General features: G+C 47.5%; 1 long non-coding RNA gene across 1 annotated transcript in view; it reads right to left on the bottom strand.

Annotated features, from left to right (window-relative positions):
• The window catches only part of LOC126983012 (uncharacterized), a 131,955-nt gene extending 111,189 nt beyond the window's left edge, over positions 1-20,766 (bottom strand). Inside the window, exon 1 of the long non-coding RNA XR_007735478.1 lies at positions 20,642-20,766. This is a non-coding gene — a long non-coding RNA (uncharacterized LOC126983012). The remainder of the gene's footprint in view (positions 1-20,641) is intronic.
• Between the last annotated feature and the right edge of the window lie 4,139 nt (positions 20,767-24,905).

Below are 24,905 nucleotides of genomic sequence, written 5' to 3'. Positions count from 1 at the left end.
CCCCAACCCTCGCGGCGACCATCACACACACACACACACACACACACACACACACACACACACACACACACACACACACGTGGATGATTGAAAATGCAAAAATAATGACAAAAAAAGAGAAAGAATGCACTCGTTACGATACGGAGAGAGAGAGAGAGAGAGAGAGAGAGAGAGAGAGAGAGAGAGATTCAATGCTAATTAGGTTATTTCCTGGATCTTCCTCTAAAATAATTGGTGCATATTTTTTTCATTTTCTTTACTTATTTTCTTTTTTTATCTATTAGGAGGAAATTGTGTGTGTGTGTGTGTGTGTGTGTGTGTGTGTGTGTGTGTGTGTGTGTGTGTGTGTGTGTGTGTGAGCGCGTGCGTGGAGTGCGTGCGTGCGTGCGTGCGTGCGTAGGTGGGGTGTGGAAATTCAAGGACACAAAACTTTTAATAACGTGTGTTTTCTGTGTCTGTCTGTGTACCTGTCTGTCCGTCTGATCGAGTTCTCTCTCTCTCTCTCTCTCTCTCTCTCTCTCTCTCTCTCTCTCTCTCTCTCTCTCTCTCTCTCTCTCTCTCTCTCTCTCTCTCTTAGGAAAAGATGACAAAAAATACAAGAAGAAAACTGGAATGAAAATGAAAAGGACAGAACTTGGGATAAAATATGACAACTAAAACACACACACACACACACACACACACACACACACACACACACACACACACACACACACACACACACACACACGGCAGCTGTCTTGTCTTGTATTGATTACTCTGCGTTCACTACAGGACCAGTTTTTGCGACGGGAAGGAGGAGGAGGACGAAGAACAGGAGGAGGAGGAGGAGGAGAAGGGGGAGGGGGAGGAGGGGGAATAGCTCGCCCCGGGGCACGATCCTCCCACGGGGCCGGTTTTCTCTTGTCTATTTGCTTTTCTGGTGCAATTGTGTGTCTGGTAATTCTCATGACAAGGTGCGCGGGGCTATGATAAGGGTGAAGCTTATTACATTGGCTACGGTGCTGCGGGGGCGGGGGGAGGGGAGGGGAAGGAGGGGAGGGGGAGATAGGTTAGGGTACTGGGATGGGTGAAGGAGGGAGACGGGGGAAGGGGGGGAAGGGAGAGGTAAAGGTGGGTTGAAGGGAAAGGGGAGGAAGGGAGAGGAAAGGGTAGGGTAGTGGGGAAGGGAAGTGGAAGGGGGAAGGAAGGGAAGGGGGAAGGGAACTGGAAGGGGTAAGGAAGGGAAGGGGTAGTAAGGGTAGTGGGGAAGGGAAGTGGAAGGGGGAAAGAAGGGGAAGGGGAAGGTGAGGGTAGGGTTGAGGTCTCGTAGGGATAATGAGAAGGGAAGGGGTGAAGGGAAGGGGTGGAAGGAAGGGGTGGAAGGAAGGGGAAGAAGGAAGGGGAAGAAGGAAGGGGTAGAAGGAAGGGGTAGAAGGAAGGGGTTGTGTAGGGGAGGCTGGAAGGAAGGAATGAGAGGGAGAGGCAGGAAAGTGTAAGGTAAGTAAGATAGGGTAAAGGGAAGTAAGGTAAGGTAAGGTAAGGAGAGATATACCTTCCTCTCTCCCTCTCCCTCTCTCTCTCTCTCTCTCTCTCTCTCTCTCTCTCTCTCGCCGGAAGTCTCATGATATCCTTGTTAGCAGGAGAATTAGTGGCAGTAAGAGCTGATATGATTCTCTGACTGTGTGTGTGTGTGTGTGTGTGTGTGTGTGTGTGTGTGTGTGTGTGTGTGTGTGTGTGTGTGTGTGTGTATAGGATTGCAGTGGAGTTTTATGCACACACACACACACACACACACACACACACACACACACTCAAGTCATGCGTTCATTAAGCGTTGTTTTTTTAGAACATGTTGGAAATTCTTTCAGTTTATGACTATGGCGGATGAGAGAGAGAGAGAGAGAGAGAGAGAGAGAGAGAGAGAGAGAGAGAGAGAGAGAGCACTAGAACACCAAAACATACATATATACATACATACATACCATACATCATCTCCTCCTTCTGTTACCTCTTCCTCCTCCTCCTATTCTTCCACCTTCACCACCACCACCACCATCACCACCTCCCGTATGCAGACCACCTTGGAGGCGCTACAAGAGAGAGGTAGTGTTGATTCCTGCGTCCGTGTGTCTGTCCGTGCCACAAGAGAGCGGGTCCCGTGTAGCGATCGAGGGACAGAACTCCATGAAAAAACCGCTCTCGCCAAACCCACACACACAAAAAATGAGAAAAAATTGTGTTCTTTCTTCGCTGTCTCGTGTCCCTCGTTTTCCATTCCTCCTCCTCCTCCACCTCCTCCTCCTTTTCTGTCCCCTCCCCTTCCTCCTCCTCCCTATCTTCTGCGGACCACCCGGAGTTGCGTCTTCCTCTTCCTCTTCTTCCTCCTACTCCTCCTCCTCCTTTTTGCTAGTCGTCGTTTTCTTCTTCCTCCTCCTCCTCCTCCTTTTCCTCTTCTCTCTCGTCCTCTACTTTTTCCAATCGTCGTTGTCCTCCTCCTCCTCCTCCTTCTCCTCCTTCTCCTCCTCCTCCTCTTCCTCTTTTCCAGCCTCAAGCAAAGTCTCATTTCATTGTCTTTTTTACTTTTTTTTTTTACTTTTTCCTCATCATGTCCTCGTCATCCTCCAATTCCTCCTCCCCCTCCTCCTCCTCTTCGTGCTTCTCTCCACTCCTATTTCTCCTCCGCCTCCAAGGTAATGATTTCTTTAATAAAATGATCTACACAATGAGGCGCTCAACCCCTTTATAGTAAAACCCGAACATGCCTTCTCTTACCTCCTCCTCCTCCTCCTCCTCCTCCTCCTCCTCCTCCTCGGCTTTCTCCTTTCTCCCCACTCACCCCGCTAATACCATTCCACTACCTCCTCCTCCTCCTCCTCTTCCTCCTCTTCTTTTCCTCTTCCTTCTCTGTGTCTTCCTTTATGCCTACTGACTCCCCAAGCTCCTCTTTATTTTTCCTTTTTTTCCTCTTGTTCTTCTTCACCTTCTCCTCTTCTTCCTCCTCCTCCTACTCCTCTTCTTTTCCTCTTCCTTCTCTGTGTCTTCCTTTATGCCTACTGACTCCCCAAGCTCCTCTTTATTTTTCCTTTTTTCCTCTTGTTCTTCTTCACCTTCTCCTCTTCCTCCTCCTCCTCCTCCTCCTCCTCCTCCTCCTTTCTTTATATCCACCTCCTTGATCTTCTCCCTTCGTCCTTTCCTTGCCTCTCCTTATTATACCTCCCCCCCTTTGTTTTGTTCTTATTACCCCCCGTTAGTCGCCCCCCTTCCTCCCCCTCTCACCCCAGCAGAAAGAATAAAGGAGATAAAAGATATGTTTAGGGAAGGTTAGGAAAGAAACAAGACAAAAATGATGAGTTAAGAAAATGTAAAAAAAAGAAGAGTACTAAAGTGACTAAATAAAGGAAATTATAGTAAAGTAGTGAGTTAATATATAAAAAAAAAGTAGGAAAAAAAGACAGTAACAATGAAAAACACGAATCAGTAAGTCAACCAATTAATCAGTCAACCAAGAATCAGTCAGTTTATCGCTGCATCCGTCAGTCAGTAAGCCAATTAGTCAGTCAGTCAGTCAGCAAGTCAGTCAGTCAGCAAGTCAGTCAGTCAGCAAGTCAGTCAGTCAGCAAGTCAGTCAGTCAGAAAGTCAGTCAGTCAGCAAGTCAGTCAGTCAGCAAGTCAGTCAGTCAGAAAGTCAGTCAGTCAGAAAGTCAGTCAGTCAGAAAGTCAGTCAGTCAGAAAGTCAGTCAGTCAGAAAGTCAGTCAGTCAGAAAGTCAGTCAGTCAGAAAGTCAGTCAGTCAGAAAGTCAGTCAGTCAGAAAGTCAGTCAGTCAGCAAGTCAGTCAGTCAGAAAGTCAGTCAGTCAGAAAGTCAGTCAGCGAGTCAGTCAATCAGCGAGTCAGTCAGTCAGCGAGTCAGTCAGTCAGCAAGTCAGTCAGCAAGTCAGTCAGTCAGCAAGTCAGTCAGTCAGCGAGTCAGTCAGTCAGCGAGTCAGTCAGTCAGCGAGTCAGTCAGTCAGCAAGTCAGTCAGTCAGCAAGTCAGTCAGTCAGCGAGTCAGTCAGTCAGCAAGTCAGTCAGTCAGCAAGTCAGTCAATCAGCGAGTCAGTCAGTCAGCAAGTCAGTCAATCAGCGAGTCAGTCAATCAGCGAGTCAGTCAGTCAGCGAGTCAGTCAGTCAGCAAGTCAGTCAATCAGCGAGTCAGTCAGTCAGCGAGTCAGTCAGTCAGCGAGTCAGTCAGTCAGCGAGTCAGTCAGTCAGCGAGTCAGTCAGTCAGCAAGTCAGTCAGTCAGCGAGTCAGTCAGTCAGCAAGTCAGTCAGTCAGCAAGTCAGTCAGTCAGCGAGTCAGTCAGTCAGCGAGTCAGTCAGCAGGTCAGTCAGTCAGAGAGTCAGTCAGTCAGAGAGTCAGTCAGTCAGAGTCAGTCAGTCAGCGAGTCAGTCAGTCAGCGAGTCAGTCAGTCAGCGAGTCAGTCAGTCAGCAAGTCAGTCAGTCAGCAAGTCAGTCAGTCAGCGAGTCAGTCAGCAAGTCAGTCAGTCAGCGAGTCAGTCAGTCAGCGAGTCAGTCAGTCAGCAAGTCAGTCAGTCAGAGTCAGTCAGTCAGCGAGTCAGTCAGTCAGCGAGTCAGTCAGTCAGCGCGTCAGTCAGTCAGCAAGTCAGTCAGTCAGCAAGTCAGTCAGTCAGCAAGTCAGTCAGTCAGCGAGTCAGTCAGTCAGCGAGTCAGTCAGTCAGCGAGTCAGTCAGTCAGCGAGTCAGTCAGTCAGCGAGTCAGTCAGTCAGTCAGCGAGTCAGTCAGTCAGCAAGTCAGTCAGTCAGCGAGTCAGTCAGCGAGTCAGTCAGCAAGTCAGTCAGTCAGCGAGTCAGTCAGTCAGCGAGTCAGTCAGTCAGCGAGTCAGTCAGTCAGCAAGTCATTCAAGCAAATCAGTCAGCGAGTCAGTCAGTCAGCAAGTCAGTCAGTCAGCAAGTCAGTCAGCGAGTCAGCAAGTCAGTCAGTCAGCAAGTCAGTCAGTCAGTCAACAAGTCAGTCAGCGAGTCAGCAAGTCAGTCAGTCAGCAAGTCAGTCAGTCAGTCAACAAGTCAGTCAGCGAGTCAGTCAGTCAGTCAGTCAGCGAGTCAGTCAGTCAGCGAGTCAGTCAGCAAGTCAGTCAGTCAGCGAGTCAGTCAGCAAGTCAGTCAGTCAGCAAGTCAGTCAGTCAGCGAGTCAGTCAGTCAGTCAGCAAGTCAGTCAGTCAGCGAGTCAGTCAGCGAGTCAGTCAGTCAGCAAGTCAGTCAGCAAGTCAGTCAGCAAGTCAGTCAGTCAGTCAGCAAGTCAGTCAGCGAGTCAGCAAGTCAGTCAGCGAGTCAGTCAGTCAGCGAGTCAGTCAGTCACCAAGTCAGTCAGCGAGTCAGTCAGTCAGCGAGTCAGTCAGTCAGCGAGTCAGTCAGTCAGTCAGCAAGTCAGTCAGTCAGCGAGTCAGTCAGCGAGTCAGTCAGTCAGCAAGTCAGTCAGCAAGTCAGTCAGCAAGTCAGTCAGTCAGTCAGCAAGTCAGTCAGCGAGTCAGCAAGTCAGTCAGCGAGTCAGTCAGTCAGCGAGTCAGTCAGTCACCAAGTCAGTCAGTCAGCGAGTCAGTCAGTCAGCGAGTCAGTCAGTCAGTCAGTCAGCAAGTCAGTCAGTCAGCAAGTCAGTCAGTCAGCAAGTCAGTCAGTCAGCAAGTCAGTCAGTCAGCGAGTCAGTCAGTCAGCAAGTCAGTCAGTCAGCAAGTCAGTCAGTCAGCGAGTCAGTCAACCTCATCATCCGTCAATTCACCCACATATCCGTCAGTGAGATACCCAGTTAGTCAGTCAGTCAGTTAACCAGGTCATCAGTCAATCCATACTTCCGCCAGTTAGTCAGTCAGGGAATCAGTCAGTCAGTCAATCAACCTCAAAATCCGTCAAATTATCCACATATCGGTCAGCGAGTTACCCAGTTAGTCAGTCAGTCAGTTAACCAGGTCATCAGTCAATACTTACTTCTGCCAGTTAGTCAGTCAGCGAGTCAGTCAGTCAGTCAAATCATCCGCATCGTCTCCATCGGTCAATCAGTCAGACAGTCACTCCGTCCACCAGGCAATCCGTCAATTTGTCCGTACATCCACAAGTTAGTGAGGTAAACGGACACTCCTCTCAATATGTTACCCTATTTACTTCTTACATTAGTTCCCCTTGTCTCGCCTTATGTTATATCTCAATCCCTCGCCCCTTTTTCTGTGTGTGGAGGGATGACGATGTAAGGAGAAGGAGGAGGAGGAGGAGGAGGAGAAGGAGGAGGCAAACGTGATGTCCTGTTGATTATATTGGCCGTTTCCTGAGAGAGCAAGAGAGAGAGAGAGAGAGAGAGAGAGAGAGAGAGAGGGGGGAGGGAGATAAAAAGAGGGAGAGGGAGGGACGGTAGGAGGGAAGGGAAGGGGAGGGAAAATTAAGTGCATGATGAAGGAACAAGAAGATGCAGGTGAAGGGGGAGGGAGAGAGAGAGAGAGAGAGAGAGAGAGAGAGAGAGAGAGAGAGAGAGAGGAAGAGGAGGAGGAGGAGAAGACAAGGATGAAGTTATTGAGGATAAAAGAGCAGGCAAGGACCATCAACGCCCGAGGATTAGGAGGAGGAGGAGGAGGAGGGGAAGGTGGAGAAGGATATCGGCAAGAAGGGGAAGAGGGAGAAGAAGGGGAAGAAGGGGAAGAAGAGGAGGAAGTTAGTAGTTGTAGTAGTAGTAGTAGTAATAGTAGTAAGAGAGTGTAACAGAAGCAGTATTAGGCAATTATTATAAAAGGAGGAGGAGGAGGAGGAGGAGGAGATGAGTGGCATTAGGAGGTGGATAAAAGAAAGGTGAGAGGAGGAGGAGGAGGAGAACAGGAGGAGGGTAATAGGAGGAGGAGGAGAACAGAAGGAGGGTGACATGAGGACGTGGAGAAGAGAAGGAGGGTGAGAGGAGGAGGAGGAGGAGGAGGAGGAGGAGGAGGGGGAGGAGGAGAGCCACGGGGTAATGACAGGGCATGACCACCCAGCACTCTGATCCATCACTGATAACAACCGTGGCCCGAGGAGGAGGAGGAGGAGGAGGAGGAGGAGGAGGAGGAGGAAGACAAAAAGAAAAAGAGAACAAACACAAAACAAAGAAGTAATAAAAGAGAAAGGATGAGTAGTGGTTTAAGAAGAGGAGGAGGAGGAGGAGGAGGAGGAGGAAGACAAAAAGAAAAAGAAAGAGAAACACAAAACAAAGAAGTAATAAAAGAGAAAGGATGAGTAGTGGTTTAAGAAGAGGAGGAGGAGGAGGAGGAGGAGGAGGAGGAGCAAAAAGAATAACAAGAACAAGAAGAACGGCAATAAAAACAAAAAAAAATGAATTAACGCAGACATGAGAGAGAGAGAGAGAGAGAGAGAGAGAGAGAGAGAGAGAGAGAATGCAAAAACAAAAATAATGAAGATAAATAAAAAGAAGAGGATGACAAAGATGATTCAGGGGGTGAGAAACTTGCCTTATGAAAACAGACAAGCATTTAAATCTACACTCTCTAGAAAGGCGAAGGTTGCGAGGAGACCTGATCGAAGTCTATAAATAGATGAAGGACTTCAATAAGGGGGATGTCAATAAGGTTTTGGTTGTAAAAGAACCAGGTAGGACGCGTAGCAATGGTTTTAGGTTAGATAAATTCAGATTCAACAGACATAGGCAACAACTGGTTTACTAATAGAGTGGTGGATGAATGGAACAGGCTTGGCAGTCATGTTGTGGGTGCCAATACCGTAGATACATTCAAGAAGAGGTTAGATAAGGCCATGGAGTGTGAGGTAAGGTGGGGTTGAGTGTACAGGAGGTGCCTTGTATAGGTCAACCGGCCTCTTGCAGACTCCTTACGTTCTTATGTTCTTATAAATAAACAGAAAAGTCGGTAAGGAAATAAAATCTGAAGTTTAAGTGTAATTAGACTTTTTACGATCTTAATCCTCCTCCTTCTCCTCCTCCTTCTCCTCCTCCTCCTCCTCCTCCTCCTCCTCCTCCAGTAGGTGTTACGGAGACAAGATCAGCCGCCGCTCTCCCATTCACTTCCCGTCACCATTTACACTCGAGATCACCATCACGCCGATCCATAAGTGATGCTGGGGCGCCCGGGGGAGGAGGGAACGGAGCTGGGGAGGGACATACGGGAACACACTGGACTGGGGAGGGATCTGGGGGAGGCTGAGGGGCTGGGGGAGACTGTTCTGTGACTGATTCAAATTTCTGTGTTGGTAAAGGACTGGGGAGATGGAAGGAGAATGGGAAGAGGGGAGGATTGGAGGAGGGCAGAAGGGGAGGAGGAGAGGAGAGGGGGAAAGACGATGGGTAGATGAGGGGAGGAGGAAAGGAAAGATGATGGGTAAAGGCGTTAATAATGGCAGATACATAAGTGATGCTGGGGCGTCCGGCGGAGACACGGGGCTGGGGAGGGTACTGGGGGAGTCTGGGGGGCTGGGGTGGGGACTGGGGTGGACGGAAGGGCTAGGGAGGGTGCTGGGAAGGCTCAGGGGCAGGGAAGGGTACTGAGGGAGGCTGAGGGACAAGGGAGGGTACCTGGGGAGACTAAGGGGCTGGGGAGGAGGAGGATGATAAAGAAAGGAAATATAACCGTGAAATTAGTGAATGGAAACAAGAACCAGTGTTATGAAGCGAGAGAGAGAGAGAGAGAGAGAGAGAGAGAGAGAGAGAGAGAGAGAGAGAGAGAGAGAGAGAGAGAGAGACCCAATAAGGCGAGGAGGAGGAGAGAAGAGATGATAAGGAGGTGGAAGATGAAGAGGTGGAGGAAAAGGACTGCTGTTGAGAGAGAGAGAGAGAGAGAGGGCGAGGAGGAGGAGAAGAGATGATAAGGAGGTGGAAGATGTGGAGTTAAAGGACTGCTGCTGAGAGAGAGAGAGAGAGCACTGACCACACACACAAAAAAAAATGCAATAAGCGCTGGAAATCACACGAGGCAGCGTTGTCATTTCCACGGGTGACGTCACAAGCATCGTTACCATCACACCAGCATCCCTTACAAAAACTGGCAACACTACATCTTCGTAAGACCATCATACCTACCTACACATGGGTAAAGAACTGGCAACACTGCTTCTACTAAACGTTAATACACCAACATCACTTAAAAGAACTGGCAACACTGTATCTATGTAAACACTAATCTATCCCTACACCCGTTTTCTTTACGCACGACAAGAAGAAAACGGAGCAACACCAATGGAAACAAAAAATGCATAACACAAGCAATTAGGAAAAAAAAAACAATACACCAAATCAATTTCTAACTCTCTCTCTCTCTCTCTCTCTCTCTCTCTCTCTCCATAATATTAATTCTTGTTTGCATTCACTAATTTCACGGTTATATTTCCTTTCTTTCTTATCATCATCATCATCGTCGCTTTATGGACATCGCGTAAGGCGCAGCGAATTGCACCTTTATTAGTGACCTCCGCTCGCTCGCGTTCTCCTTCTTTTCTTTTTTTTCCGTCGTTTATGAATGCCTTGTAAATTCCATGCGAGTGCAGCGTTCGAGTTATGGGAAGGGGGGAGAGAGAGGTGGGAGCGGGAGGGAGAGGAAGAGGGGGAGAAAGGGAGGGGGGGGAAGAGGGGGAGGGAGGGAAAGAAGGGGAGGGAGGGGAAGAGGGGGAGGGAGGGGAAGAAGGGGAGAAAGGGAGGGGGAGAGAGGGGGAGGGGTAGAGAGGGGGAGGGGGAAAAAGAAGGAGGGGGAAAGAGGGAGAAAGGGAAGAGAAAAGAAATAAAAAGAGAAGGAAAGAAACAAAGAGAAAGACGGAAAGAAGGAAAGGAAAAAAAGAAAGAGGAAAGAAAAAAAAAGAAAAGGAAAGAAAGAAGGAAAGAAGGAAGGAAGAAAAAAAAGAGAGAGAGAGAGAGAGAGAGAGAGAGAGAGAGAGAGAGAGGAACGTCGTTGGGGCTGGCACAAAAACTCCCTAATGATGATGTAGTCGGCGGTCAGCGGATGTCGATATATTATAAAAGTACACCAGAATTTATTTAATGTTCTGCTTCTGCTTCTGCTTATCCGTCATCTGTGTCCTGCTGGCCTTGAGACTAATGACGCTAATGATAGTAATAATAATAATAATAATAATAATAATAATAATAATAATAATGTGTGTTCTGAGTAACGTAGCAACAACCAGGAGGAGGAGGAGGAGGAAGAGGAGGAGGAGAAGGAGGAAATAAAGAGGAACCGATGGAAAGGAAAACAAAAAAAAGAATAATATTAATAAGGACCAAAACGAGGAGAAAAAACAGAGCAAGGAAGACAATTATTGAGAGAGAGAGAGAGAGAGAGCGCGCGCACCCCAGCACCCCCCCAGGTCTCCCCTTCGGCCATGACCACCCAGAGATGAGCGGAAATTAGATGACAATATCGGAGCGAGTTTAAGAGTGAATTAAAAACGTAAATCAGACAGGAGGCAACAATCGTGGAATCAACGGGAAGGATGGGAGGGGGGGGAGGGGGGGAGGAGTTAGGGCAGGGGTGGGTAGGGGGTGGGGAGTGGGTAGGAATGGGTCGGGGAAGGGGAGGGGGGTAAAGAAGGAGGAAGGGGTAGGATGGGGAGAGCTAGGATGATGTGATGGGGGCTGGGGAAGGATAAGGAAGGGGTGGGAATAGGGTGAGGGGCGTCGGGGAAGGGGAGGGGGTAAAGAAGGAGGAACGGAGAGGATGGGGTAGGATGGGGAGAGCTAGGAGGGGTGATGGAGGGCTGGGGAAGGATAAGGAAGGGGTGGGTGAAGGATTAGGAATGGATAGGATTGCAGGGAAGGGAGGGGATGAGGAGGTAGAAGGTGGGTAAAGGGGAGGATTGGGTTGGAATGGGGAAGGGGAGGGACTGGAAAAGGGTGAGGAATAGGTGGGATGGGGTGGGGAGGAGAAGGGAGGAGAGAGGGAGGCTGGGAAAGGGGAGGGAAGGGGCTGAAGGAGGAGGAATGGATAGGATGGGAAGGGTAAGGATGGGGAGGAGGAGGGTGCTGGGGAGGGTAAGGAAGGGGATGGGTAGGATGAGGTGGATATGGGTGGGATGGGGAGAGATTGGGTGGGGAGTGGATTGGGGAAGTGTGTATATGTATGTATGTTGTTTGTCGCCCTACACACACACACACACACACACACACACACACACACACACACACACACACAGTAAGGCCTCCAAGTATAGGTTTGCTCAACATCTGTAATTCGCACCCTTAATAATTCTAAACTCCCTTTTTCTTAGTGCTTCCTTCCTTCCTTTCTCTCTCCCCCTCCCCCCCTCCCTCCCTCTCTCTCTCTCTCTTTCCATCGCCCCTCCCTCCCCTAACATCCTCTATCATCCCTTCCTCTTATTGCTCCTCTCTGTTGCCTTCCTCTGTAGTTTCCTCAATTTGCACTCTTCGATATCCTACTATTTCCTCCTTTGTTCCCCCTGTCTTTCACCGTGGTCCTCCTCCTCCTCATCATCATCATCATCCTTTTTCGTTTTTTTTTTTCTACTAGGTTGCCCATTTCTTTTCCTCTGGGTCTCTGTCTTCGCCTACTCCTCCTCCTCCTCTTCCTCCTGTTTTCCGTCTTCCACCTCCTCCTCTTCCTCCTTTTTCCTGGCACGAAGATAAGAACAGGAGGAAGAAAAGGGGAAACAGGAAGAAGGAAAAGGGAAAAACAACTATGAGAGCTCTTTACATTCGCCGTTTTCCACCTCCTCCTCTTCCTCCTTTTTCCTGGCACGAAGATAAGAACAGGAGGAAGAGAAGGGGAAACAGGAAGAAGGAAAAGAGAAAAACACACAATGAGAGAGCTCTTTACTTTCGCCTGACAACATTTTCAGGTCGGTAATATCAGAAGCTTCCATGGACCTCTCACTTCAACTCTTTCCAAAGGTCGAGAAGGAGATTAATTGGGGGTTCTTGAGTGTTCTATTAGGTTCATGCTACAGAAGAAAGGTCAAACTAAAATCAGGGTTAAATAACTCCCTATGGAAATACCCACGAAATCTACGAAAGCCTTGACAAATTTTTAGAAGGAGATTAATTGGGGGTTCTTGAGTGTTTTCTTTAGTTCATACTACAGAAGAAAGGTCGAACTACAATCAGGGTTATATAACTCCCCATGGAAATACCCAGGAAATCTACGAAAGCCTTGCCAAATGTGTAGAAGGAGATTAATTGGGGGTTTTCGAGTGTTTTCTTAAGTTCATGCTACAGAAGAAAGGTCGAACTACAATCAGGGTTATATAACTCCCTATGGAAATACCCAGGAAATCTACGAAAGCCTTGACAAATGTGTAGAAGGAGATTAATTGGGGGTTCTTGAGTGTTTTCTTTGGTTCATGCTACAGAAGAAAGGTCAAACTACAATCAGGGTTATATAACTCCCTATGGAAATACCCAGGAAATCTACGAAAGCCTTGACAAATGTTTAGGAGATTAATTGGGGGTTCTTGAGTATTTTCTTAAGTTCATGTTGCTGAAGGAAGGGCAAACTACAGTCAGGGTTATATAACTCCCCATGGAAATACCCAGGAAATCTACGAAAGCCTTGACAAATGTTTAGAAGGAGATTAATTGGGGGTTCTTGAGTGTTTTCTAAAGTTCATGCTACAGAAGAAAGGTCAAACTACAGTCAGGGTTATATAACTCCCAATGGAAATACCCACGAAATCTACGAAAGCCTTGCCAAATGTGTGCTTAGGCGCCGATAGAATATATAATGTCATATTCTAAAACATATCGCCTCCCAAGAACACATATCTGACAAGGTTTTCGTAGGAGTTGAGAGCATTTCCAGTAGCAGTTTTTTGACCCAGGTAGTAGTTTGACCCTTCTTCTGTACCATTAGCCTGAAGAAACACTCATTAGAACCCGACTGACCCCCTCTTTGACCTTTAGAAATAGCTGATGTGAGAAACGAGTGTGTCTTATGATACCGGTAGACCCTTAATCGCTGCCTTGGTGTGTGGCTCGACTTTTTCCGCCCCGTGTGACGCCCAGAGACAGGACGCGCGGCGGGGGAAAGAGAAACGGAAAGTAAAGTACCTTAACCCTTCTATCCCTTCCTCCTGTCCTTCCCTTCCTCTTTCTGCCATCATCTCCCCATCTTCTCACCCCTTCATCTTCTCCTCTCTCTCTCTCTCTCTCCGCCTTCTGTTATTCCCTTCCCCCTTCTCTCTCTCCACCACCATCTCCCCATCCCATTCGTTCCCAAACTTTTCTGGTTGCGACCCTAAATACAATCTTGACCCTAAATGCGTCAACATGTAGTACTTATTTCCAATTATTTTTTGTTATAATTTCAGACATTTATGATTTTATCCTCCGCCTCCTCGCTGTCTGCCCGGCGGACGAGTATTATACGTGAATGCTGCTCGTATGACGTACCGTACGTACTGCACGTGTGTGGGTGCTTTATTACAACGCTGGTTTTGTTTGTACGTGTTTAGGACGGTGGTTCCCGACCTTTTCCAGTCACTTTTTCACCTGTGGACCCCTACAATGAAATAGCATAAGCCAGCAAAATATAGATTTTTCTGCAAAAAAGGAATACATTCATGTAAAATGCCTTGCATTGTTATGCTCATTAAGCTATAGGCCTATTAGTATAAAAGCAGAAGACGTTCCGTTCAGCAGACTTTTTATTACGTTTAATAAACTTTAAAATAATTAAAATCTCTATGGACCCCTCGAAATTCCTAAATGGACCTCAAGGGTCCATAGACCTCTGATTGGGAACCACTGATTTAGGAGAATCTTCATGCTGTCTTATGAAGTAATTCAACTACATGCCTGAAAAATCCAAAAAATTTGTCTTTATTGTGATTCTAAAAATTAGCCTCTAAAATATAATATGATTATGGCTTTCTCCAGCGACCCTCAGAAACACTCTCGCGACCCTCATTTGGGTCTCGACAACGGGTTTGGGAACCACTACCTGAACCGCTTCATCCTCTCCCTCCCTCCCCTCCTTCCGTTAGTCCCTTCCCCTTCCCTCCCCCCATCATATCCCCTTCCCATCCTTCGCCACAGCAAACCCCCTCAACATCCTCCCTCCCTCCTCCCTTTCCCTTCCCTCCTCTTTCCTCCCCCCTTCCACATCCTTCCCACTACCCCAGCAAGCAGCCTGACCCATGCAAAGACCTTTAACCTTTCCTTCCTCCCATCCTCTCCTTCCCTTTCCCTCCCTCCCTCCTCCTCCTCCTCTCCTCCCTCCCTTCCCCCCAGCAAGCAGCCTGACCCACGCGATGCTCCACTATTAACCATTACGACATTGTTCCACCTTAATTGGCACCAGGTGGAGGAGGAGGAGGAGGAGGAGGTAGATAATAGAGAAACCAAATGAAAGTGAAAGCGACGAGAGGAGAAAAAGAAGAGAATATAGAAACCAAATGACAGAAGAAGAGAAAGAGGACGAGAGAATACAGAAACCAAATACGGACGCTTGGGAACAAAAACGGACAAGAGGGAACAACACAAATAAAATGAGGGACAATTTTGGACAGCCTGACACAAGCACACAAAAACACGCAGCTAACCAACGAACGAAATTACAAACAAACCAGGGGACGAAAGACGGACAAGAGGGAACAACACAATTACAAAGGAGGACAAGTTTGGACAATCTGACATAAACAAACACACAAACACACGCGGGTAACCAACAAACACACAAACAGGCAAACCAACCACTCTCTTCCCGTCCCCTCGTTCCGGAAGTCCCCGCGAATGAGGTAATGAGCGAGCAATGATAAAAAAATAATAATGAAAACAGGAAAGGAAGAAGAAAACGAAGAAAAAGATAAATACCGATGCTTGAGGATGTTGTTGTCTGTCTGTCTTTTTCTGAACCTCTTTTTTTCTTATCCGTGTCCGTCTGTCTGTCTGTATGTATGTATGTATGTGTGTCCGTCCGTATGTTTATGTATCTTTTTCTGACCCCTCTCTCTCTCTCTCTCTCTCTCTCTCTCTCTCTCTCTCTCTCTCTCTCTCTCTCTCTCTCTCTCTCTCTCTCTCTCTCTCTCCGGGGTGTCCCATAAATGTATTCCCAGGGACGAATTATTTCTTCTTGTGCGGCGTTTATAGGGGGTTAGGGGGGGCAAGGGAAGGGGGCCGAGAGGGGTGGAGGGGTGGAGGGGGAGGGGGGGAGAGAGCCAGGGAAGTGGGGGGGGGGGGGAGGGGGAAGGTACACGATTTGGGTGCACGCCGAGTAGCAGTAATAGTAGTAGTAGTAGTAGTAGTAGTAGTAGTAGTAGAAAAAGAACAAGAAGAAAAACAAGAACAAGAAGAACAACAACAACAAGAACAAGAAGAACAAGAACAAGAGGAAGAAGAAGAAGAAAGAAAACATGAAAGATCTCACACTATAAACGTCTCAGAAAATTATAAAAGAAATCATTTTGTTGCAATTTTAACTCAAATATGAAAAAAAAGCAGCGCAGGAAATCGCAACTCCTCAAAAATCACTCTCACACACACACACACACACACACACACACACACACACGCACACGCACACACTACCCCCCTCTACCTCCACTCCTTCAACCTCCCGCCGAGACGCACACACGACGCACGCACGCAAACAGACCCGTGTGTGTGTGTGTGTGTGTGTGTGTGTGTGTGTGTGTGTGTGTGTTCGTTCTTCTTGCTTCCTGCTATTAGTATTCCGCAGCAGGTGAGCCATGGAGGGGGGTGGAGAGAAGACTGGGACAAAGGGGGGGGGGAGGGAAGTAGTGATGGGGGAGGGAGGGAGAGGGGGATGAAGGGGGAGGGAGGGAAGCTATAGGAAAGGGAGAGGGAGTGGACAGGTAAAGGGAGGGAGGAGACAAGGGGAGGGAGACAAGTGATGGGGAGGGGAAGGGGAGAAAGAAGATGGGGGAGAAAGAAGAAGGGGAGAAATAAGGGGGAGAAAGAAGAAAGAAGAAGGGGAAAAATAAGAAGGGGTAAAAAAAAGGGGGAGAAAGAAGAAGGGGGAGGGGAAGGGTAGATGGAGGAGGATGGGAGGTGAGACAGTTGAAAGGGGAGGACTGGGGGAGATGAACATATAGGTCAGGGGGGAGGGCAGAGGAACAATTGATGGGGAACTGGAGGGGGAGATGGAGGGAGAGGGAGGAAGAGGGGAGATGAAGGGAGGGGGAAGGAGGAAGGAGGGAGAGAGGAAGGGGGGAGGGGATGGAGCAGAGAAAGGGGGGAAGGGGCGTAGGATATGAAGGGGGAGGGGAAGACAGGTAGCTGGAAGGGAGAGGGGGGAGATTGGGAAGGGGTGAGGAAGAGGTGAATGGTCAAGGGGCAAGAGGGGGTGAAGAGGGGAGGTGAGAGGTGCCTAGATTGGGAAGGGGATGAAAATTGGGGAAGAGGTGAAAACAAGGTGAATTTCAGAGGCTGGGTAGGTTGAGGAGGGTGATGGTGGGAGGTGATGGGGAGGGGGGAGGAGGGGCGAAGAGTATATGGAACAGGTGAGGCTAGGACGGTGGGGGAGGTTGGGGACTGGGAAAGGACAGGCAGTGGTGGGGCTGGGACGGACAGGCAGTGGTGGGGCTGGGACGGACAGGCAGTGGTGGGGCTGTGTGGGCTGTGTGGGCGGGGCGTGGTGCGGTGAGGGGCTGCTTGGCGGGGTCTGTGTTGGGCCTCATCAAGTGTTTGTGACGGTAATGGAGGTCACAAACTGCTGCCCCCGTTCTTTCTACTCCCCAGTCCTCATCTTCCTTTCCCACCCCCCCAGCGTTTCAGCGTCGCCCAGCTCCGGCCCGCAGTTCGTATCACTTCCTGGCGCGCGGCGTTGCGTGCAAATGGCCGGGTTCTCCGTCAGCCTCGGATCGGCTGTCTTCCTCCGCCCTGCAGTTCAGACTCTCGCCTCCCGCCCTTCGCTGCTCCCTCCCTCCCGCGTCCTGCCGATGAAGTCATCAGATCACCGCGACGCGTCAGTCGCCAGCAAGTGGCGCTTCGACCTTGTGGCCGCGATCCGATCCCCGCCCTGTGCCGCGGCACCGGCCAGTGCCACCGCGTGGAGGAGAGTGCCGGGTGCGCGTCACGGCTAGGGCAAGAATAAGGCTGCGGCACCATCAGGTATGCAGGTACCCGCTTAAACCACCGCCTCAGCTACGTGATTATATTATATTATAATATATATATATATATATATATATATATATATATATATATATATATATATATATATATATATATATTATAGTCGTTGGCTGTGTCCTTCAGTGATCAGCGCGTGGAGCACTAAAACACGGCGTTTTGGGGGCACTGGACACACACGCACGCACGCACGCACGGAGGCCGTCGCCGTCCCTCACTCACACACCCGCCAATTCCCTTTCCCCGCCCCGCCTCCACAGATTTACCTCCATCAGCGGCTTTATCAGATCTAGGCGTCATGATGTCATAATTCGTGGTAATCGCCGGCCAGCCCGCCGCCCCGCCAGCCCCCGCCCGCCGCCGCCAATACCACTGCCACAGCCCCGCGCCTGCACCTACCCTCCGCCCCCCCACATACAGCTGCCCCTGCCCACGCACCCCAACACGTATCCCCCCACAGTTGCTCCTCACCACGCACCCCAACACGCACCCACCACGGCCGCACCTCCCCACACTGCTCCATCCCGCACCCCCCCACAGCTGCCCTTCACCACGCACCCCAACACGCACCAACCCCAGCAGCTGCACCCCTCCACGTCCCCCGCGGCATGCCCTCCCCACGCCGCCACATCCCACCGCCGCGCCTCGCTGCGGGCCGCCTCACTAAGAAAGGATAAACTCCGATAATGAACGATAATGTTACCGGCCCGTAATTACCCGCCCTCACCACACATTACGAGGCGCGGGTGGCTCCTCCGACACACACACACACACACACACACACACACACACACACGGGAAGGGAGGTTTAGATAAAGAAATCTCATCCATTTTTTTTTTCTTAAGTATCATAATCTTGTTAACATTAATCTGTCGCCCTACTTGTTTTACTACTCACCGCCTTAGCAACTATTTATTTATGTACTTATTTACTTTTTTTTCTTTTTTGGGGGGGGATCGCTCGTTGCCAAATGCTCTCAGACACTTCGGTACTTCAAGCTCAAGACTCTCTCTCTCTCTCTCTCTCTCTCTCTCTCTCTCTCTCTCTCTCTCTCTCTCTCTCTCTCTCTCTTGCAGCTCACAATATCTTACCATCTGAAAAAAAAGATAATAAAGAAAACAAAAACATCCAATATCGTTCATTTTTCCTCTTCTTATTCGAGAGAGAGAGAGAGAGAGAGGGGACAGTGAGGGGGGGGGGGGGTGGAACGTCAACACCTGCAGTTCCCGCATCTCTCGTCTCACTCGCGGAGATAAATTCAATAAAAAAAAAAAAATAAGCTCGAAATTAAAACCAGTTCAGTCCCGGCCGCCATTCATGCGTCACAGAGTAATTACCGCCCTCCGCCACGCTAATAGGCTCCCGTAATTGCATGCGTCGAGAGGCCCAATTAGGAGAGTTATTTATAGGGAATTGTACTTGGCGCGCACTAGTTCTCGCGGCGGAAGGATGGCGGAGGGACTATTAAAGCGTAAAGAGGCCTCGGTACAAACGATTCCAGGCTCCGTGAACTCGCCGCCGCACAAAACGAACCTCAACGAGCGGTCCACGATGGTTCGAGATAGCGAGGACTCAATTGAAGCTTCGAACCTCCCCGCGCTCATGAAGCCAGCCGCCATCTTTGTGCTACGGTGTGAGATGACGCAACATAGCACATGACGCAATGATCCCAGCCGTCAGTATTATAACCACACAGTAAAATCATTGAACGGTATCGGTTTTAATCTATTCCCATCCTTTTCATTAATTATCCTCTATTATTCTCTTTCTCTTCGTCTTTCTTTTAATGTTTTCCCTTCCCTTTCCTTTCCTTCCTTTAATTCCTTACTTGTTCCTCTTCTAAGGTGGTATCTTAAGACGCCTTCTTCCGCCTTTCAAATCAACTTTACCCTTTCCTCTTTTTCTCCATCCTTCAACATACCTTCTTTATCTTAACTTTCCTATTCTCTCCTCTCCATCTCTTTCTTCATCTCTGCATCCCTTTCTTTGCCACCATCTACTTTTAACTATTCCGATCCTCTTCACCTCTATTTTTTTCCTCAGTCGAGTTCTCATAAGTGGCATTTTAGGTTCACTGTACAGAAGAACGGTTAAACTACCATCAGGGTCAGAAAACTACCCCTGGATATACCGTCAATCCTCATATGGAAGTCGGGACAAATATGTGGGATTAGGCGCCGAATATGTTTAAGAATACAGCCCATTGAAACGATGAAATAAGGAGTCTCACAGCTTTCCCTTTTCACTAATCCCTAAAATTACCGTTACGAGCGGCGGGGATTCGAACCACCTGCCTTTGATGAAGCCGGGCGCCATCTTAACTCGCTCTGGTATAAGTGGTGATAATCCCAAAACGACTCATTAATTAATCAACAACACTTGTCAACTAATTATCTGGAGCTATTAGAGATGAAACTTTTTATAACGACGAATATTCAATTTTTTTTTTTTTTTTTTTTTTTTTACATCAAAGGCTGTGGCTCAAGGGCAACAAAAAGATACCCCAAAAAAATACCGCTAATATAGCAATACACATTTTTTTACCATTTTCCTTTTATCAGTCAGCTCAAAAGACACGAGATAACCAACCCGACACTTGTCATCTAATTCCCCGTAGCTATTAAACGAGCTCAAACTGAAAACAGACAAACTACCAAAACACCTTTCTCTTATCAGTCAATTAACCAACCCACCAATTGTCAACTAATTATCTGTGGCTGTTAAACGAAATCAAACTTAAAACAACAAAGACAAACTACCAAAACACCTTTCTCTTATCAATCAATTAACCAACCCACCAATTGTCAACTAATTATCTGTGGCTATTAAACGAGATCAAACTTAAAACAACAAAGACAAACTTCCAAAACACCTTTCTCTTATCAATCAATTAACCAACCCACCAATTGTCAACTAATTATCTGTGGCTATTAAACGAGATCGAACTTAAAACAACAAAGACAAACTACCAAAACACCTTTCTCTTATCAATCAATTAACCGACCCGCCAATTACCAACTAATTATCTGTGGCTATTAAACGAAATCAAACTTAAAACAGACAAACTACCAAAACACCTTTCTCTTATCAATCAATTAACCGACCCGCCAATTACCAACTAATATCTGTGGCTATTAAACGAAATCAAACTTAAAACAAAAAAGACAAACTGCCGAAACACCTTTCTCTTATCAACCAATTCAAACCACACAATGACCCATCACTAGTTAACTATCTATAACTGTCAAGCGATAAGAAATAAACATCTGAAAACACCAAATATACGAAGCCAAGACACATTTAATTAATTCCCTCATCAATCAAATCCAAAGACGCAACACATTAGCAATCCCTTCGTAATGAGATTGAAGATTGATTGATAGTTTATTGTTGCAAGTAAACAAAGGAGAAAGGAGTGTTATGGCCCAGGCGTCATCTCGCTAACCTCACCCTGAACTCCCTCCCTTCCGCCATCATACACTAACACAACACACAGGTTTTAAACGTTTTACAGCACTTTCCTAACACCACACAGCGACACACGGCAAGGAGATGATGGATTATTTGTTTCTTATCCTATGTTTACCTTATTATCGCAGGGAACGCAGCAGAAGCACCAGGAAACGTCAGGAATCACGAGTCACCCGCGGCCACAAGCAACAACGCGCGCGCACGAAAGAACGAAATCAAAAGACCACCTCCACCACCACCGCCGCCGCCACTCGCTAACGTTATACCTCTCCCTCCTAATTGTTGTACGCAGGCCATCATAAGTTTTCCATGAATCTATATACATTTCTTTTCTCTATGCCCATCCTTAATAGACAAAAGTAATGATAAACTGTTATTATATGAGTTGTTTATCTTTTCATTTTTATTATTTACGGTTTTAAATCATTCATTCGAGTTGTTTATGAAGGGAGGTGTTAATTATCGTATTCGTTGATGTGTTTTTGCTGTTGTTTACGTCTGGCAGCGGCGTGGTCGGTGGTTCAAGCTAAACACTATCGTACCGTAAAACTAATTGCTCGTTCACCTTTTTTTTTCAACAGAGAAAACTTAACAAATTTTAATCTTTAAGTGCTCGTTATACCGTCCAAATATTTTAAGTGGGTGTTTTATTTTTATTTTTTACTCGTTATGTGATACCCAATCGTTATGTCGGAAAAAATCATATATACTGCATATGTGTGTAATTCACCCACTGCCTGAACACGATCTAGCATTAACGAGCAAATACCCTCCCGACAAGAGCAAGGCTTATTGTATTCGATCTCTGGGTACTGCCGGGGCCTCCACACACCACACACCCCATCCCTCTTGCTCAAGGGGGAACAGTAACCACTCCTTGTCAGCGGAAAACTCTCCACCTGAGCGGGACTTGAACCTCCACCTGCCAAGTCGCGAAGCATGACAGCGCAGAGCTTTAACCGCTGAGCTACGGAAGCGATAGTAGTGTGTGTGTGTGTGGGGGGGGAATAATGGTAGTGAGAGCAAAAGGTAATGGTGGTGATGATGGGAGTGGTGACGATGGGGTGATGGTGACGATGATGGTAGTGAAATGTATTGTCGCGATGGTGGAGATAATGGTGATGGCGGTGGTGGTGGTGGTGGTGGTGATGATGGTCGTGATAGGGAGCGATGGTGGTGATATTGGTTAGTAGTGGTGGTGGTGGTGATGAAAATGTTGGTTGTTGTTGTTGTTATTGTTGTTGTTGTTGGTGGTGGTGGTGGAGGTGATGGTGAAGATAGGGATGGTGGTGATGGTGAGCAGGGAAACACACACACACACACACACACACACACACACACACACACACAAGGGTAATCTCTCTCTCTCTCTCTCTCTCTCTCTCTCTCTCTCTCTCTCTCTCTCTCTCTCTCTCTCTCTCTCTCTCTCTCTCTCTCTCTCTCTCTCTCTCTCTCTCTCTCTCACTCTGAAGATGACGCCTCGGGAGAAGATAATGAGACAGCACTTCAATCCTCCTCCTCCTCCTCCTCCTCCTGCTCCTCCTCCTCTTTCCTAGAACTCTCCTCCGGCCCTTTACTCCTGTTCCTCTTCCCTTCGCATCTAATTCTATCTAAGTATTTTCCTCTCGATTTTTCCTCCTTTTGATTCTTCTTCATTATAGCTTTTTTTTATTTCTTCATTTTCTTTAATTCTTTTTTTTCCTTACTTTCATTCTTTTTGGAGGAGAGGAAGAGAAGAGAGGCGGAGGAGGGATTAGGAAAAAGGAAAAAAGAAGAAAAAAATGCAAGTAAAAAGAGAAAGAAAAGAATTAGATAAGAAGGAAAAAAGACAGAAAAAAAGAAAGTAAAAAAGAAAGACAGGAAAAAGACCCAAAAAAAAAGAGCATAATATGAACGAAAGAGAAATAATGAATAAAAGAATAAGAAAGAGAGAATGAAAGAAGGAAACCCTCTTCCTCTTCCTCCCCCTCCTCCTCCTCCTCTTCCTCCTCCTCCTTCTCCTCCTCCTCCAGACATGCATCTCTATACCGTGGAGCTAAGAAGACATGGATGAGACAAGACCCTTCTCACTCACCCCTCCATCCCCCCTACCCCCCCCCCCGCCCCCCACAGCTCCCCTCCCCCCTCCCCCCGTTGCTCTCAGGTGTGGGGCATGTTAATTAGGCTCACCTGCCCGTGTTGAGTGGGTTTTGTGTGCCCAGGTAAGTGTTGCTTCCTGCCTGAGAGGGAGAGAGAGAGAGAGAGAGAGAGAGAGAGAGAGAGAATAAAAGATAATAGGAAAATAATAAGAAAGAGAAACGCAAGGAGGACGAAGAAGGAGAAGGAGAGGAAGTTGGAGGAGGAGAGAGAGATAAAAAGAAGGAGGAAGAGGAAGAGGAAGAGGTGGAAAAACGTGAACAATGTGAAGAAGAATGAAAAAGAGAAAATATGAAAGAGGACAAGAAAGATATCAACTCAAAAGAAGAACAGGAGGAGGAAGGAGTAGAAAGAAGGAAATGGAGGAAAAGAAAGAAGAAGGAATAAGAGAAAAACAACAACAAGGGAAGAAGAACAGGAGGAGGAAGGAGTAGAAAGAAGGAAATGGAGGAGAAGAAAGAAGAAGGAATAAGAGAAAAACAACAACAGCGAAGACAAACAGGAAAAAGAAGTAGAGTAATAAAATGTGATAATAAACACTGGAGACATGAGGAAAAATATGTGAAAAGATGAAAGGAAAAAATAAGGTCAAGGATGAGGAGGAAAAGATAGCAGGAAAATAATCAGTGGCAGAGGAGGAGGAGGAGGAGGAGGAGGAGGAGGAAGAAGAAGAAGAAGAGGAGGAGGAAAAGATAATGAAAAATACGAATGACAACAAGCAACAGGAAAAGATAAACCACCGGAAACGCATGACGAAAAAGTAAAAAAAAAAAAAAAAAAAGTGAGAGTGGCTAATTGAGGACAGGTGAAGACGAGCTGCGAGAACACACCTGAAGAATATTAATTAACAGACTCACCTGAATGAATTGTACCCCAAGTAGACTATTCTCTCTCTCTCTCTCTCTCTCTCTCTCTCTCTCTCTCTCTCTCTCTCTCTCTCTCTCTCTCTCTCTCTCTCTCTCTCTCTCTCTCTCTCTCTCTCTCTCTCGTGTTGCATTTGAACCATTGCATTGCCTTGAAAATTTATTACTTCGACTTCGTATATTTTTCCTCCTTTTTTTTTTCCTTCTTCTCACCACATCCGGGAGATTATTAACAAGCGGGATGTATTTAGTCCTTCGGGGCATCCCTTTACCTCCCTTTAGCCCCCTTTCCTCCCTTCCCTTTGCGGCGTACGGGAACATTCACTCTCCAATTACCATTAAGTCGACGTTTAGGATGGTCTTTGTTGTGGTCGGTTAGTCTCTGTTGCACGCCGCCTACCACTCATTGTTCCGGCTCGTTTTCCCTTGTGTGTGAGAGGGTAGTGGGCGAGTGTGTGTGCGTGTGTGCGTGTGTGTAAGATACTTATATCTTAGCGGAATGGCGTGCGAACATCTGATAACGTAAAATAACGTCAAATTTGGGAGCCGGTTTTGCGTTTTCACAGAAGGGAAGCCGAAACCTCCCGCCGTGCCTGACATCCGATAACCGTAGCGAGAGAGAGAGAGAGAGAGAGAGATGATTGTTATTGTTTTAAGTTGTGCGATTATAGGATTGTAACTATAATAATGATTCTCTCTCTCTCTCTCTCTCTCTCTCTCTCTCTCTCTCAACACTTCCTACCCAACTAAACTCCTTCCATTCCCCTACCCTGTCCCTTCCTATCCTTACCTTACCTTCCCTCACCCCCTCCCCCTTCCCTCCTTTCCCCCCACCCCTCCCCCCTCCCTCCCTCCTAACAAACCATTATCTCGTCCAAATTAAGAGTCCACTTCCGTATCGCGCGGGATTAGCGAAACAAGACGTAAAGTAATAATGGTTCGGGGCAATAAATAAGATTAATCAAGAGATCGTTGTTTGACCAGTTATTTTTTTACGAAGGAAGAAGGAGGAGGGAGGAGGAGTGAGGAGGAGGAGGAGGAGGAGGAGGAGGAGGGGTAGCGTCTAGCTCCTCCCCCTCTTCCTCTCTTCCTCTCTCACTCTTTTGTTCCTACCTCTAATAATTATCTCTACCCTATTGCATTTTTCCTCCAATTAGATGTGTATTTCTCTCTCTCTCTCTCTCTCTCTCTCTCTCTCTCTCTCTCTCTCTCTCTCTCTCTCTCTCTCTCTCTCTCTCTCTCTCTCTCTCTCTCTCTCTCTCTCTCTCTCTCTCTCTCTCTCTCTCTCTCTCTCTCTCTCTCGTTCATAAGACACTTCACTTCTCCCCATTTAGAAACCTCCTCTTCTTCTTCTTCCTCCTCCTCCTCCTCCTCCCATCC

Source organism: Eriocheir sinensis, chromosome 52 (genome assembly GCF_024679095.1).
Source record: "Eriocheir sinensis breed Jianghai 21 chromosome 52, ASM2467909v1, whole genome shotgun sequence".
NCBI classification, from domain to species: Eukaryota; Metazoa; Arthropoda; class Malacostraca; order Decapoda; family Varunidae; genus Eriocheir; species Eriocheir sinensis.
The sequence above is the reverse complement of the archived record's forward strand: the minus strand, read 5'-3'. Positions and strand labels throughout refer to the sequence as shown.